Source organism: Bombus pyrosoma, linkage group LG6, assembly GCF_014825855.1.
Source record: "Bombus pyrosoma isolate SC7728 linkage group LG6, ASM1482585v1, whole genome shotgun sequence".
Classification (NCBI taxonomy): Eukaryota; Metazoa; Arthropoda; class Insecta; order Hymenoptera; family Apidae; genus Bombus; species Bombus pyrosoma.
In genome coordinates, this window is record NC_057775.1 from 13745854 (window position 1) to 13759929 (window position 14076).

Here is a 14076-nt window from a genome sequence, read left to right on the forward strand (position 1 = left end):
AGAGAGGTGTAGCGCGATTCCCAGGGATGTTGGTCGAATCGTTGTGTGTTTAGCTTGCAATTAAGCTTTTACGGCAGGAATATACAAGCTATTGACGACAGACTGCGAACCATACTAGTATATTTAAACAACCGGGACACGATACCGTTCAGGGAGGTTTCAGCACTAATCGAACGACTGTTTGCCATCTAATTGACGTTTGTTCGTTCTAGAAAGAGCTCAGCTTGCCTTGTAATATCCTGAGTTTCACTTCCAGGCCGGCTACTATTTGAATTCTGGCTGTTTCTACTTGGCTAGCTTGCTGAACGAAGGAATTTGATCGATGAACGGTAGAACGTGTCGATCGATCGCCAACGGTTGACGTTTCACTGAATGCGCTTTTTGTCGATGTCTGTGCAACTCTCTAGGAATGCAAGTGGCAAAGATTTATGTGCGGGAAGTGGCCTGAGCGCGACGGTCAACGAATGGTCAGAGGAGGATTTAAGATTGACGTATCGTTCGAGTTTTCTAATCGATGCCAGCGACATATCCGGTGCGCGTTGTTTCTGAAAGTTGCCTGGAAAAGTAGCACGAATAGCGCATATGTATATACGATAGGACGACTATTCATCGTTGGCTGACGGACAATGAGAGATAACTTGTTTGGATAAATTGGAATCGATGTATCGGTTATCGATTGTCTGAACCAAGCTTCTACATAAAGGGAAAGGATATTAAACGCAACTTTACTAGTTTGGGAAATAGGAAATTTCTGTTAATGTATTTATTGCTAAATGATTAAGGTTTTTAGAGAGAAACGATTAAGACTATCTATCATACCGCTTCTCTTCATACGTATACGCTGCGCTTATATATTTCTGTAGAAAGAATTGTTCCAACTGTAATTCGTTGGCGAAGGATTTATGATAAACGGAAAGTTCGCAGGTGAAATTGGGATCTTTTCCCAGTCGAAGACATGGTGCAGTTTTGTGTGGTAATTTATGGTTATCCACGGCAATTTCCCTGCTCGCTGATCAAACAGCCGCGTAATAAATTTAACCCGGCGCCGTGGAAGCTTGTAAATAGTGCGCGAGGGCTAAAATGCCAGTACCCGGCCGAGGTGGAACTTCGTCGAGCCTCGTCTCTTTGACCCCTGCAACGGCTTAACTTTCTAATTAAAATATAAACTTGCTTGGAACTTGGTCTGCTTACACGCTTAAACAAGAAAAAAAGGAAAAACAGTGAACAAAAATCACTTCTGTCTAGGCCTCGCAACCACGTTCCTGCATTAACGTACACGTTATATACACTGCAACAAACAGTAAGACGGAAAAGGGTGTAACTCGAGTTCTGTCCTGTAAATTCCTAATCTTGATCTGCTCGTTATCTCACGTCGCTATTAACGTTGCTTGTTCGCGGATTTATCGAAAGTCCGATAACTAGCTGATTTTTCCTGCTCGTTCGACCTTTTCTCTCCGCGACACGCGCGTTACTTTTCGTTTTCCTCTTCCTTTCTTCTCGCAAGATAGATCCCGCTTCTATTTCGCTTCCATTCCTTTCGATCCGCGTCCTTTCTTCCTTCGAAACTATCCGAAACTCCATCGGTCGTTAATCTACGATTGCAATCGAATGCGTTATCAAAGGGGAACTTGCGGTCGTTATAGTCGACCACGTTTCTATCTATTCGGCTATTAATCTGCGCGAATCGTTCGCGTTGCTTTCCCGCGACTATACCGCTGCATAGCTTCTTTTATCCGTGGCTGTATCCTGTGTCGATAGCTTTTTCTTTGCTTTTTAATTTTCTTTTCTGGTCTAGCCGTTGCTGGTTGGTTTTATTCGAGTGAAAGTAAAATATTGTTTTAAGAGAGACGGAGAGTGGGAGCAAGTGGTTGGCCTGGATATTGTACTGTCGCCCAGCAATTAAACCGATGAGAGAGAATTTCGGAAATTTCTCGGTGATTTTACACTGGCTTTTAATTTCCTCGGTAGAGATTTGCAGATTGTGGTCAGAGAGAGTTTTTGTAGATGTCCGTTTCATATAAATTTGATGTGTAAAAAAATTATGATGGTGAAGATGGAAATTCCTTTAATCGTAAAAAGTCATAATTTAACTCCTCGGCTTCCTTGTCGCAGTCAAGATTTGCGAAAGTCTTACGTATTTTATGATCATTCAGTTTGACTTTTCGTGTCTCCTTTGTGACCATACTTTTTACATTACCTCAGCGTTACTTTACGTTTCTTTCACTCGAGTATGCATAGAATTGACACGCCCCGTTCGAGTCATCGCTATCTACAATATCATTAGAAAACAAAGCGATATTGAATCGCCCTGGATAATCGTTCACGGGTATATTATACCTAGCGTGTAATCATTCAAGAAATTTCTATCACAAACCATCGTAAACGCTAATAAATGTTATTTGCGTGTACTTATATCTGACATATGTCCACGTCTAAAATATATTTACTCGATCGAGACAGAATGAAGTCACGTTCTTATATATAATATTCTACATTTATTCTCATAACTGTTTTCCATGCACGAAGGCTGAATCAATTTTACAAATTTTCTCTTACTGTTCATGCTAACAGGCGTACAAACTTTATTTTTCGAGATCTATGTATAAAAGCATTTAGTAACTACAAGATTATCTTAATACTTGCTTTCCAGACTTAACACAAATCTAAAACCTTGACGATACTTTTGGATAATATTTGCTAGGATGACGTGTTTATAAAAAAATCGCGTAAAATGCGCACATCGATCGTGATAAACTTCTTCGACGAATGAAGAATCCCAATCCCTCTTTCATCTTTAGATTTCACACTTAAATTATTGATTGACAATTTAGAAGCATTTATGAATCTATGCTTGTTTCGCGAATGGTATATTTTATTAACAACGATAATACAACTCGTTAATTATTCTCATATTGATCTTTCCCAAACTTAAATCGATCAAAATTCCATAACTTTGTTAAATCGCTGTATCACATGTCTGTTTAAATCACGTATAGTGTCTTTATTATAGACGCACATAGTTGCACAACGTGGAAATTGCGACAATAACCGTGATCGTTAAATCACCTTAGCACGACTCACCGATACATCAGTTTCGTTCAATCTCATTTTGCTCGATCCGGCTTTCCCAATTTGTTGCAGCGACGTAAGAATTACGGCTAGGTCTCGTTACCGAGCGCGTTGAAGTTACAAATGTAAGCTAGTCAGGGCAGAAATAGATCGCGTACTCTCCCGTGGCTCGCGAAGATAAATCATCCACGATCTCGATGAATTTCTCGGCCGACACTTTGACACTGTCAGTCACTGCTTATTAGTTTAAGAGTCGCTCGTTCCCCAGTCACTAATTTAACTTAACGAGCCTTTCATACCGTTGCCAGACATTTCGTAGGAATCCTGGCTAATAAGGCGTGTTCCCGCTGGTTCAATTATCATTTCGTCGGGGTATCGCGTGCTTATTCTCGACAATTCGTTCGTTTGTTCGTTACCACGTTGAGCACCATCGGCTGAAATTGCCAAGATGAATTGCGATCGCGTGTTTTGCCAAATTTCATATAATTATCTTCGTTTGATTACACTTTTTTCACGTTACTCGAAGCTCGAGAGTGTGAAAAGAATTTCTTTATGGCGGTGCCCTAGCGTTAAATTTGAATTTAAGTGTAGGTTGTTATGATAAATGAAACGCTATCTAAAAGAATTCGCAGCGAAGAAACGTTTCAGGTTATAGTAGTTAAAGATTGATTCGATGAAATTTTCAATTTTTGACGTTCAATCTGCTCCTATTTAACCCTTGATCGTTGGTTTATAGCTAATCGGAGTTACATAATTTTAGAATATTTAACTTTATCTTATAGGAGAAACTATCAATCACATTTATGTCAGATTCGAAATTGAGTAATTTCTACCAATTTCAGATTAAAAACGGCCGATCTTGATTAATAAAAACCTTGTTATATCGCAGTTTACAATGTAATCTGTCAAAATTCACCATCTTTTCGATCAAGCCGATGTAAAATCGCTCGCGAAAAGGATTACCGGGAACAGGTTCAAGCGGGGGATTGCCAATGATTACACAGTCGACGACGCCAACTTATTTACGTAATCATTCTCGTTTACTTGAGAATTTTTCAGTGCGATGTTCCGTTGCCATGAGCGTACGGTTACGTAACAGCTAATATTTGGTTAGTTTATTATCTACAAACGGTTGTTCCTGTTTGAGAGCACGTTGGCTCGTTACGTCGGATGCCAGACATTAAGTCCGTGAACCTTGCATTAATCCGACGAAGTGCCGGACGTTTGTTACGCTCATGCTTCGTCATAGACAGCCACGATAAATCTTATCGGTTTTAAGCGCCAACAAATTGATGAGCTTTCCTATGTTCTATTCGAAGAAACGGACAATCAAGTAAACGACCACTGTCCAATAAATCTACGAATAGTACAATAATTGTGATTTTACTGAGAAATTATGCCAAATCGTTAAATCGTCGAATTTTTCAGAAGTAGAAACCGGACGCTTACGAGATTGATGTTTTAAGAAACCCTGCAGCAGCTATAAGTATGTACCTAGGACAGGAAATCATGCAACGAATCCACATTGAAAACGATTCTTCCTGACGTACCTCGAACTTACGAAATCTATCAAACGATAAAGAGACAGAATTCGATCTAAATAGAACGATTCAAATAACATAAATGGATTAAAGAAACCAATTACTCCACCTCTTTTCCAAAATCATTTTATTCTCTTCAAACTCCATCGCTTGCGGAATCGAAACGATGTCTCTGAAAAGCGTTTCGCACGCACGCACGCACGCACGCACGCACGCACGCACGCACACACGCATGTATATTTATCGCGTGCGTTCAAGAAGGATCGTGCTCCGCGCGGAAACGTAGCGGAACTCGATTACGCTCGGAAGCAGGATGACATTCGCGGGTAGGCGTAATAACATTCATGGTAACGTGTCGGTGGTAGCGCGTGGCAAGGGATACGAGGGAAAATTCAATCGAGCCGCGGTCGTAATAAAGCGATATGTAAATCCGCGAGCGCGCGAGCCCCGCCGTTGAATTTGACATTGTTCGCATTCGCGGTGTAGCTCGGTCGCTTCCTCTTTGCCGCACGACCTACCCCTAAAGAGCTTTAATTGGAAGCCTGTCGCTTCAAATTACTGTCACTAGAGACGCTCCAGTTACTCCTTTCGACGCTTCGTTCCTAGCAGCAGCTTTTCCAGCTGCGCCACGGCGAAGAGGGCCGACATTATTTCAACAGGAAGTAGGTTTATAGGTCGTATCTCTCTCGCGGGGACAACGCGTTTACCTTCTCTTCCGTGGCGCACCGACCGCGTCGAAAGCTCTCGTTTTGGATTCCACTTATACCTTCGTTATTTTTCCTCGTTTCTTTCCTTGGCCTTGGCGCCACGCTAGCCTCGTCAGCCGGAGAAAATCGCTTTAACGCGATATCGACTCCCGACGACTGTCAGCTTTCTTTCTCTTGCCATCGTGTTTCGCGGAGATTTCAGAGAGTCGAGAGACGTTTCTACGAGGGGGTTGTTTGAAGCCGAGCTTCCTTTATGTCGACTTAGGGGATAGTCGAGGTAGCCTGGTTAACGAGCACCGTATTTCAGGATTGCGTAATGAAATGATTTCTGGGTCGATCGTATTGATCAGGGTTTATCCACAATAGGGTTCTTAGTCGAATTTAACGTGACAATTTCTTTCACGTTGAATTAATCGCTGATCTCGATTGATATGGGTGAAATTCTGCTAGAATTTCGTTACATATAGTAGGCTAGAACTAGGTGCCATTAATTTAAGTTATTAATACGGGGGTACAGTTTACGACTTTTTGCCTTTCACTATATGTGTCAAGGAAGAATAATGGCTGACAGCCTATGGTCAGCCATTATTCTCATTTATCATGACTATTTGTTATGTGAAATGTAGGAGTTATTTTACGCAACAGTGGTCCCTGTTATCTTTTATAAAAACAATCGTACCCTTTGATTTGCCTTGATAATTACGGAAATTATAGTGTGCATTTTTGTAAAGGTACAGCGATAATACGTACGTATAACAAATGTTTCATGTTTGTAATACAGTAGTTGGTTTTGATAGGTGTGAAGTTTGATTATTTACGAAAAATTTTCACTCTGACGCTAGGAAATCGCTGCGAATTGAAATTTTTATTATTAACGTGGCATTGCACGTTCGGTGCGCCTTCCTCATGTGCTTTATTTATGCTCGTTATTGTTGATAACGACATGCATACGTGCACGAGTACCAAACAATAATTCTACGCAGCAACTAAATTATTTTGTAGCCAACTGTTACCGACATAATTAATGAAAACAACTTAAATTAAGCACGGTATCCCGCGGAAATAATAACCTGCGCCAACAGTTGAAACTCTGTTTATGCTTTGCATCATTGTCATGAATATAAAACTACAATGTTCGCAACTTTCTGGGCAGTTCATTAATATTCCTATGTTATATGTTTGTGTACAAATAGAAGTAATTTTCACTTGCCTGACCATGAATTATTATACAAAATAATGAAAATAAATTTTATCAATTTTTGTGCCTCTGCAATTTGTGCTATTACCTGTTAAATTACTCTTTACTACGTTCGCACGAGATCAATGTTCTGTTGAAGAGGTCGTGTTCAATTGTTCGTTCGTTTATCATTTCATTCGTTCCATTCATACTTCCATTGCAGTCTGTGTTGTTGCAAATTACCCGAAGCAGAATTTACAGTCTCACGAAGTCCTGAATCAGGATTTTGTGTACTCGTTGTTACAAATAGTGGCGATTTTAATTTCTCATAATTGTACAGAGCAAAGCAGAGGAAATATACAGAAGGAAGTGTTATTAGACTTTTGAAACGCATAAAATGACATGTTCTGATAAACATCCAACTACAACTCCTTTCAAGTTATGAGATAACTCATGCTTGAAAATTGACGCGAATGACATTTGGTTCGAGTTTCCGATACAATCAGCGACACGACAGATCGATTCGAATCTCTCCGTCTTACATATTTCTAGTATCTCGTAGCTACATTTCGCTGTATGTATTACAATTTCCGTGACAAACAACATTCTTATCTATAAGTCACTAAATACGTACTTGCTAATTTTGAAAGTAATGTTTAACGTGATAGATAATAGTTAGATTTTACTAACACGATATAATTCCTGTTTCACTAAACAGTTTTCTACAAACTTACACCGGATAGCGTACGTGTCTAAACTTTACTTAAAAATTCACCCTCTATATCTATCAAATCATATAGCGCTTAGTAACACTATCCGAAAATGAAATAAATGTCACAATTTATCTTTCTATCTATCCCTTAAACTCCCCCTAAAATCCCAAGAAGCCATTTGACACTCAAGAAACTACCTTAAAATAGAAAAAGTCACGTTCCACCGAGATGTCGCGTCGCGTCATTTCGCTCACCCCAGCCTATAAACTACAAACTCTCCATCAACCTTGCGCGCAAACACCCCAACGTCATCTTACAATCACCACAGTCCCTCCCCTGTGAGGAGCATCTAATCCCTAAAAAAGCTAGTCGAAAATAAAAGAGGTGACACTCCATCAGTACATGGTTCGAGGGAGTGTTCGAGCCAAATTGCCCGAACACGATCACCGCGCGTGTAATTCGAGCGTTTTGCGTGTCGAGCGTCAGAAAAATGCACAGCAGAGACTGCAGCAGCAGCTGCCGCCGTGTTTTTCGTCGCGATGCGGCTGCATCGACGCGCCCTTTTAAACGCCGCGCTAGGACGCGAATAGAAGCGTTTTTATCAAACTCGTTGCGCGTTAGTTTTATTCTGGGACGACGATTCGAACGGGTGACTTTGGCCGGTAGTTTTCGTCGAGTGCGCGCAAACGACATTCACCACGTTGTCCTCGTCATCGTGGTCGCATCTCGCAGCGAGACACACACACCGGTGACTCGTTAAAGCGACATTTACGACACACGATTCCATGGGAGGGCTTTTTGCCCGACGTCGTTTGTCATGCTTTTGCTCTCAGAGGCTGTTGTTTCACGGAGATAGGACGTAGCTCCTTATGAAGCGCGTCGAGACTCCGGAAATTCAATTTTATACTTTTGCTGCCGGAACACGAGGTATCCGGCCCACGCCTCTTTCACGATTCGCCGTATCTCCGTATCTGGATCTCCTTGCGATTCTTTCTCTGTTAGATCGCTATCCAACGATTTTATGGAAATTTTGTTTGACGCTGTGTGTCGTAAATTAGGCGGACGACTGTGCTTTCTTCGTCTTTCTTCGAGTAGCGATACGATTCGGTGAAGAGTTATTGAGAGGAAAATTGCGAATGCCGTACTATAGTAGATTTTTTGACAGAGAATATCGTGTAATTTAATTTAGTTTTCTTTCGTACATTGATACGCGAACATCTTTTTTTAGAATGTAAGAATTTAGATAGTTTGTTTACGACTCTTCTAGAATTTTCTAATTTCTCTTATTGCATCGATGGTAATATTCTTTTACCCGTTTCTTGTCAAGAAACATACCTTTATATAGCCAATTTTAATAATCACGTACAGAACAATGTCAAACACACATTTGACTCGTTCTTCGAGACTACGAGGGAGCAAAAGTTCAGATCTCAGAATATTACCTATTTGCAAGAGAGAACTTATCAAAGAGGCAGGAGGAAAACCGTACAGAGAATCTCGAGTTGAAACAGTATCGCGGGTGGTTCGTGTCTGTCGCGTATCAATTTTCTCCCGAGCGAAGCGTGATTCACGCCTTTCCCTCTCGATGCCTCTCGTCTTTCCTTTACGCTCTACACTGTTTGATTAGGTCGGATAAGCTTGTACGTGTACCTAGCATTCCGGCCAAGGTTTATCTGGCTGAATTAGAGATAAACTTGAAACACGGTCCTACGTTTAGGTGGAACGTCTCAACGTCGAAGTTTGTCGACGCGGTAACGACCAGGTGAAAACGTATTTCGACGCGATGAACGTGGAAATCTTGTAACGCGTGTATACGATCTGGAAAACGAGTGGATTCGTTTCAATCCGATCGTTGGCTGGCTGCTGTGTTTCTGGCTGCTCTCTTCTGGCTCTCTCGACCGCCCACCGTCTCATTGATTTACTGTCCCGCGTCACGATCCAATCGATCGACCGATAAAATTAATCATAATTGCGCTTAGCACACGGAATGCCGCGGCTTGTGCAATACTCTCCGCCGAGAGTCTCGACCGAGTCTCGGCTTATAGATAGAGCTAGCGATATTAATTAGTTGTTAATAACATGTTGCGCGAACGGCTCCGTGTTTCCTTGGTTTTCCAGGAACTGCGTGATTGTCCGGTTGGATATGTTTCTCTTCTCTTTCTCGATCCTGAACGTGATCTTGTTACGAAATAACGAAGAACGATTTCGAAAGCGAAATAATTGGATGAATTCCTTCTCTGGTGGAATTTGTGAATGAAGTTCTGTATTGGAGGGTTTGGCATGAATGGAGTTACACATGGAGGATTTAGATTGATGCGAGTGACGAGAGATTGAGATTATGTCGAAGGGATTAAGTTAATCTGTTTAGATGCGATGAAATGGAAATTGGTATTTTGTGTTGCGTTCATTTGTTGTTCCTGTCATGCATTATCTTTCTTACTCGTTTATTTCTTCTTTTTTTTTACGTACGGTATTTTTCTTACCCCCCTCCCCCCTGACATATTGAAATAATTAATATAATATATTTATATCAGAGCAAATGGTATTGATTAGGAAATACGTAGACAGTAGGCTAATTGCTAAAAAATGTACTCCGTTGTTTCATATATTTAATTAAAATATCAAATAATTTCACTGTCTTTTTATTGATTAAATAATGCACGTTTCTGTAACACGTGGTTGATCTATATTTCTAAATGTCGAAGACAACCTAGTAACAAATAAGATATAAAAGTATATACGAACTAGAACTTAGAGGTTGACAGAGAATAGTAACACAGAATCAATATCTGTTCCCCATTTCGTTAAGTTCCATGTAAATTTCTGCTACAAACATAAGGACGGTTATAAATTACAACATGCATCTTCCTTCTAGAATCCGAAAGAAAGAGATTTCTTAATACAGAGATAAAATGGCCAGATTTATCCCGATTCAAGTTAACTAGAGTCTTCTTCATAATCCAATTAGTATCCGTCCCAGAGTTACATCGGTGATAATTTTTCCGTAAGGGAAGCAAATTTCTCGTTTGCAAAGAGGGATCCACGACAAACACGACGAAATAAGACGATGGAACGAAAACAGGCCGAGCGTGCAAATTTATCGCGTCGCTTTTGGATTACCGTAGGAGCGTAATTGAGAAACGATCCAAGTTTCGTGGGCTCCTCGACGATCGTTTAATTGAATGGGTCGAGGTTTGCAGACTGTTCCACCAGCACGTTCCCGTAACGGAACGGTCGCGATAAATTTTCATACGACGCTGCTCCGTTAATGCAATTATATCCAGCGATGAATTGTCGTGACGAGCGCTTTGATAAAGCTAATGCCTGTTTAGACTCGTACTCTCCCCGTTTTCAAGGGTATAACTGTGCTTAGGAAAAAGACGATGCTTTGACTCGAGAGAGTTTCAAAGAGATCCAGGACCATTGCGAGGTCTCACTTTGAAATTAATTCTTCTATCTTGTGAAGTATCGTAGCACTAGAGTTGTGAAATTTTGAGAAAATTGAGTTGGCCAATTTGACTTTCACGCACGAAGATCAGCGGGAAAATTATAATAAGTCAAATTATCGAACAATCAGAAATTTTTATTTCGTCTAGAGAATGCATATTACGATAAAACGCTTAAGAAATAATTCTTTTTTTTTTTTTTCGATATAAATTTCTTCCTACAAAATGAAGTTATTATTACTATTACAATGAGATTCAAACATCTCCTCTAATAGAAATATAAAGAGCTTACCAAGGATTAAACTGCTCAATGAAAACTATTATCTCGGGAATCAAAGAAATTTCAACGAAATTACACGAAATCAAGGTACATTCGATACACCATAACTTAAACGTGCGGCAATTGACGCGAGGACCGATGACTTCGCAAATCTATCGACGTGGCCGCCAGTAGGAGCCGGTTTGCACGCGATCGTGTGGGTGTCGCCGCTATGCAGAAGAGAAAGTAGCGTGCCGTTAATTTATGTAATGCTGATTTATGCCCATCCAGGATGATCTTTTTTAATCGACCGACCGTTGACGCGTACAACCTTTGTGCAGGGCCATCGTCGCGCTCGAATTACGTTCATCGTCGTTCTTCACGAACGACCTAAATCGACTTAAATCGAAGATTTGTCGACGAAAGTGCGACAATGTAACGATGCTCCCCATTTTTCATACATACTTTAATCGTGGCGTTCCCTAAATACCTTTAACACTAATTCTATATTATCCGATTAATCAATTTCCCAATATTTGTTAATATAAGAATTTACATAAAGTTGGATGAACGAAAGAAATAACAATGAATGTACAATTCTAAATTAAGTTTTGAAACCGGTCATTTGACTTGGCCTGGTAACATTAGTATTAATGTTGTTTGATTTGTGATATAAATAGATTAGTATTAGTGGTGATATAAGAGAGATTAATTAATTAGAGAAATTAAATAAGCAAGGAACAGTAAATTTTAAGAAAATATTAACGATATTTAGTAAAATTGTAATATCGAAGTCCGATTCAAATGATTTATGGGAATGAAAGTTTGGACAGGAAATTGCGAGGATAACGATTGGCAGACGAATAAATTCTATTCTTCGTAATGAGTGTGGGAGGTGTCACTGTAACTGGAATAGTCGCTTTACTTTCACTGTAGGTTAGTCACTCGCTCACAGCACGGTTAGAAGGTGAGCTCATATCGAAGTACTATGTGGGTTCTTACGTTGGGAGTTCCGAGTATACGAGAGTATGTATGTAGCATTCTTTTTGCTTCCGTCCCATCGCGTTTCATTATACTACGTGCCCGTTGAACGTATATTACGGATGATTTTTAAGAGGTAGTCGAAATGTAGAATGTAGATGAGAATAATCGAGATATAGATTAAATAGGTTTTAGAGAACAAGAAGCAAAGAATGGAATTGTTAAAACAGCCTCTGTAGAATAAGACATATCTTGCCTAATAACGTCCAATTACGATGTCACGGAGATTCAATATACATCCAAGAAACTTGGGGGATCAAAGTTATAAAGATAGCTACCAGCATCCAGAAAGTGACACACGAGGATCATGAGGGTTGTGCATTGTGTATCCTCCTTAGTCTTCCTTCTTTACAATAGCAACTTTACGATTCAATTTTCCGTCATTGTCTTCACAGAAGCAACGGAGAATGCTATATCTGGTCCTTAAGGGAACGCTGCTCGTACCGAAGAGCGTTCATAGCGAAGAACTTAAATAGAGGATACGAGGACCAATACCGGAAAGTTTAAATATCACGATCCTCCAGGCAATCTAAGGTTACCGAGGTGAGATCAAGTGGGATCGAGAGAGAGAGAGAGAGAGGCAATTTTCGGCGAACGAGGAGGAAGTTGGAGCGGGATAAGAAAATCCATACTCCTCCTGCCTCTGACGCGGCTCGAAATCCGGCCGTAAGTCGATGATCCAGCCGCAATTATGGGAATCCACATCCTCATAACGTTGCATCCCCTCGCGGTTTGCCCGTTGCACCTGCCGCTCCAGCCAGGCTGGTTCTCCTCCAGCCACTCCACCATTCTTCTTCTTCTTGTTTATCTCTTGCCATCCTGTGCTGCGCGCCCTTCCTCTCTTGTGGCTCTTTCTCCCTTCCTGTGCCGGTCCGCTCGTTCGTTTTTGCCTATCGTCCTCTCGTTCCGCGTCTTCCTTTCGCCCGTTGCCCTTGCCGTGTTGCACCGACTGCTCCTCGGAAAGAACCTTTTCCTCTCTTCTCCTCTCGTTCTTCTTGCCTCCGAGGCAATGCACCTCCGAAGAACGTTGACCTCGCCTCCATGGCTTCGCGGCTCCGCTGGTTCGGTCTGTGTTCCTCGCCGAGAGTAGGCCTTACTCTTCTCTGCGCCTCTTGCTGGCTGCTGCTGTTGCTTACTTGCTCGCTGTTTGCTTCTTCTTCTTCGCCCCTACTTCGTCTTCACTCTCGTCTACTTCTATTTTCTTGAGCTTCGCGTTCAGTGCCGCTGCCGCCGCGCCGCCAGGAATAAACCAAGCTCGACGCGAAGCAACCGCTCTCGCTCCGGGCCATCGGCGAAGAATCTCGATAAGCCGCGTGGAGAAATTAATTGGCTGGCCTCGAAAACGAGCCTACCTTCCCCCGAATCGCCGCGGATCGTTTCGCTTCGTCTTGAGAATCGCTGAATCTCTTCTCCTGGTTCTCTTAGAGGTGGTACCCATAGGGAACGTCGGATATAAGTAAATTGGTATCGATCGCTCGAGCTTCGATGCCAAATTGGATGCTGTTGTTTCTTCTTCTTTGCGTCGATATCCCCGCGCTTTCGGCATTCCAGTTATGCAACGTAATTTGCGCTTGATTCCTTTTCTTCTAGTATAATTGATATCGCAAGTGAAATTTAGTTGCGTACGTAGAAACAGATGCCTAAATAGATTTAGGTAATGTATTAATCACTCTTTCATGGTATTTCATATTTCGATTACAAAACTACAATTTAACGAGTCGGAGCAAGTAGTATTTAACCCCTTCTGCTAACAAGAACCTAGATATCGCGGTGATTGTGTAACTAAAGAAAGCTCGTCTTTTCCCTAATAAAATGACCTCCTTCGCTAATAAGTATCAAAGTATCGAGGTTATTAGTTAATTACAAGAGACACGAGGTTTAGGATTCATAATACGTCTTTTCCAGCTAGATAATTCTCTTTTCAAATCTATTCCGCAGGATACCCGTTATCGTTAACGCTTTAACGTCGAAATATCCAACACGAAATCTCTGAATACTTTTCACAAATTTCTCCAATCGGATATAGCTTCCTAAGGCATACGACGAACACCGAACTCTCTGGCTTTAAGATTTGAACCGAACGTGGCCCAGATGAGTGGGCTAATTGCAATTAAGGACGCTGG

General features: G+C 41.2%; 1 protein-coding gene across 8 annotated transcripts in view; it reads left to right on the forward strand.

Moving 5' to 3' along the window:
* Positions 1–14076, forward strand: part of LOC122568651 (fat-like cadherin-related tumor suppressor homolog) — a 496717-nt gene that overhangs the window by 97627 nt on the left and 385014 nt on the right. The window lies entirely within an intron of this gene.